The sequence below is a fragment of the Egretta garzetta genome, unplaced genomic scaffold (genome assembly GCF_000687185.1).
Source record: "Egretta garzetta isolate BGI_Z169 unplaced genomic scaffold, ASM68718v1 scaffold440, whole genome shotgun sequence".
Classification (NCBI taxonomy): Eukaryota; Metazoa; Chordata; class Aves; order Pelecaniformes; family Ardeidae; genus Egretta; species Egretta garzetta.
Window position 1 is genome coordinate 679,977 of NW_009258293.1, and position 3,684 is coordinate 683,660.

Here is a 3,684-nt window from a genome sequence, read left to right on the forward strand (position 1 = left end):
CGTGCGGCGAGCCCTTGGTCACTCAAATGCGCGGGTGGTGCCAGGCAAAGCCTTGGAGCGAGCCGAGCCACGTTCCCCACAGCGCCAGGACACAGGCGGAGATAGCGGGAAACAGCAACTCCCCGCGCCCAGCTCGGTCACCAGCATCAGACTCCATGCAGGTGCTCCCAGCAGACACGATGCCATGGCGCTATTGCCCTCAGGCAGCGCTGCTGAAGACACCCAAACACAGCTTTTTCAAGATCTAGTTCCCGAGCCATCACAGGCAATGAAAGCAGCTGGCCCCAGCTGCCCGACTCTCAGTTACTCACAGCCATGATGCCCGGACACCACAGCTGTCACGGAGACACACGTGTGCTGGTTTCCAGATACCGTGTCCACAAGTAACATCCCAACATCTGCGAAAACAGTTCTGCTGCAAAAGGCCTCTGTGTGCCACAGAGGCCCCAGAAGGGGCCCAAGGCTTTGGCTCCCAAATACAGAGCTGGCAAAATCCCTGCGGCCTCGGTCCATCCCTGACCATCCTGTCAGAGGAGCACCTGCTGCACGTGGAGCTCGCACCTCAGTGCCCCTGATGGACTGGATATTTGCACCCGCACAGCTTTTGGGGGAAGCCCGCTTACCTGCTTGCTGCTCCCACTGCTTGACTGTGGTCGTGCCGGGCACCCCTTCCTGCTGCTCCATTGCCGTCACCAGCACCATTGGGGCCATCCCAGGAGATCCGTGCACCCCTGAGCTCCCTCCATGCTTCAGCAGTTCTGCGATGTAGAACAAGCTCTGCTTACTGTGGTGCTGCACGGGCTCCCCAGGGGAAGGCTACACGTTACCGCCAGCAGCACACACACATGTGTTTGGTTTATGTGGCAAGGCTTTGCCAGCAGGGGGGCTGCAGGGGTGGCTTCTGTGAGGAGACACCAGAAGCTGCCCCCATGTTTGGCAGAGCCAGCTCCAGCCGGCACCAAGATAAACCCACTGCAGGATGGCGGCAGCTGGGAGAGAGGGGAGCAAGAAAATGTGTGAAACAGCCCTGCAGGCACCAAGGTCAGAGAAGAAATTGGGGCAGGAGGCGCTCCAGGTGGCAAAGCAGATTCCCCTGCAGCCCACAGAGGATCCCGCCAGAGCAGATGCCCACCCTACAGCCCACGGAGGACCCCGATGGAGCAGGTGGAGATGCCCTTAAAGAAGCTGTGGCCCACAGAGAGCCCACACAGGAGCAGGCTCCTGGCAGGAGCTTCAGCCCATCTGGGGGGACCCCTCGCTGGCGCAGGGGCAGAGCGTGAGGAGGAAGGAGCAGCAGAGATGAAGCGTTACCAACTGACCCCAACCCCCACTCCCTGTCCCCCTGTGCTGCTTGGGGAGGGAGAGGGTAGAAAAGTCAAGTGTGGAGTTGAGCCTAGGAAGGAGGGGAGGGTGGGGGAAAGGTGGTTTTAGTTTGGGGTTTGTCTCTCATTATCCTACTCTAAGTGGCAAAAAAAAAAAAATCATCTTCCCGCATTCCAGTCTTTTGCCCATGACAGTAACTCGTGAGCGATCTCCCTGCCCTTATCTCAGCCTGTGGGCTTTCCCCTCATATTTTCTCCCCCTGTTCCGCTGAGGTGGGGGAGTGAGGGTGCAGCTGGGTGGGCACGTGGCAGCCAGCCAAGGTCAACCCACCACAACACAATTCTGGGAGGTGCTTCCCCACCCCAGGTCAGACACAAAGAAAAAAGAAAAAAAAAGAAAGAAATAATCTTTGTAACAAAAAGCCCCTCCTCGGTTTTTCTTGAGGTCTCCACACAGAGCAAAGCTTATGCATGCTACTGCCACGCTACAGTAATTTGCTTTTGTAAGCAAATATTCTGCTTTCTCGCTTCTCAGCCCTTGGTAGGAAAGCGTACATAATGCTTGCTGCCTGTTTTTCATTTGGCTGGGCGTCTATCTCCAGCCCCTTTGGGTCTTTCCAAGATTTCCATCAGCACTGCCCTCACCATAGCAAGCGAAACTGGCCCAACCCATTTCAAGGAAATGCTTCTCTTCTTGGAAGGAACCTTAGGAGACAAGAACAGGCCAGATCCATTAAGGAGCATGACTATGGAACAGCCTCACACCTTCTCCCACCCAAATGTCACTGGCGCTTGTCCTTCTAAGGAATAATTCATCACCTGTCTGTTCTGTACCTCTACCAGTCTCAAAAAACACCTCGTGTGGCCCAATACCTGGCCCATACCTAAAGAGCTTTTTGGGAAGGGGACAGAGTCGAAGGCCGTGCATCCTATCCCCAGGCCCAATGCACCCAGAGTGCTCAGCCAAAAAAGAAGTTAAATGCAAGGGGCATCTCATTGCATTCTTGGCCTACAAACAGCAAGGGAGGGATACCCTGGAATGGCAGGGCATCCTTCTTGGATCAGTGCAGAACTTGCTGATACTGCACCACCAGACAGACACAGGGCATAGCGACAGGACTATGGTGAAAGATGAAAATGCTGTGCTAGGCGGGGCATTGTTCTGAGCAGCACAAAGACCCCGGTAACCAAACAAAGCGCTTGAAAAGGGGGAGGGAGGAAAAAGGGGTTGTTCAGCTTTGCACTTGTTTGCCTGCAACAGAGGCAGCCTGAAGGCCCGCGCAGCCCCTCAGCTGCTGCAGGCACAGGAAACCCCAGGTTTGCTCTGGCGCTTCTATGATTCCACGCAGCGAGGTGCAGAAACCCAGATGAATCCAACAGGACCCCCTGTGATGACAAACAAAACCAAGGCGCATGCTAAAGGTCTGGATGAGGAGGATTATGCCTCTCTAGGGTCTCTATATCATTTTTTTCCCCCCCCCACATTACATGTTTCTAGCAGCACATCCCTGGTTTTGCTGGACTCTGTGAAGCAGCACTACAGACTTGCCGCTGGAAGGTAGCACTGCCAAGGAACTGAAAAGCTCTCAGCAAAGCCATCCGTGACTTGGCCAGTTCCTTCCACAATCTCATTGGCTCAAGCCCTGTATTTACATCTTAGCTAGCCGGAGTGCTTGTGACCCGACTCTTGCAGAGCTGGTTTTGTTACTGGGAACGATGGACAACACGCAAGAGCAAGCAGAGAGGACGCTTGCAGCACAGCTACTGCAGCTTACATTCACTGCGCCCAAGCTGGGAGGCAGCACCCGATTTGGGTAGCGCTGCCATGGAGCGAGTGCATGCGGGGTAAACTGGACTCCCTTAAACCAAAGGTTCCCCATTACTCAGGTGCATTACTCTTAGGGACAAGGCACTGCCAGAGCCCCGTGCCCATCGGCTCTGCCCAGCTTTCCAGCTTGGGTGGCGCAGGGCAGCGGGGGAACCCCAAGCGTAACCCACCTCTGGCCCACCTGCTGCCTAATACAATTCTGGTCCCTCCAGGACGCTGAAGAGTTTTACGAGTTCGGCATCACATTCCTCTGACACCTTTTGTTCAAGAACTGCTACTTGGGTGATGAGTTTCGTGCTTACTGTGAGCTCTGGAGGTTACAGTCAACTCTGTCTCTTTGGCCTCCAGACAGATTTAGCCACGTCCAGCTGCTTTCATCCCAGATCCCAGCACTTCCTACACACTTGCAGTTCCTTCCGATTGTGTTCCCAGTTTCAGTTCTTACTGCTCCTCAGGTTTCAAATAACAAAAAGCCCTCAGTGAGTCACAAGACAGGAATGTAAGAAGCGCATTTCCTAACAGGAAGCTAAGTAG

General features: G+C 54.7%; 1 protein-coding gene across 1 annotated transcript in view; it reads right to left on the reverse strand.

Moving 5' to 3' along the window:
- Positions 1 to 3,468, reverse strand: part of SAMHD1 (SAM and HD domain containing deoxynucleoside triphosphate triphosphohydrolase 1) — a 31,148-nt gene extending 27,680 nt beyond the window's left edge. Inside the window, exon 1 of the mRNA XM_035893425.1 lies at positions 3,321 to 3,468. The gene's annotated coding sequence lies outside the window, so the exon portion shown is untranslated. The remainder of the gene's footprint in view (positions 1 to 3,320) is intronic.
- Between the last annotated feature and the right edge of the window lie 216 nt (positions 3,469 to 3,684).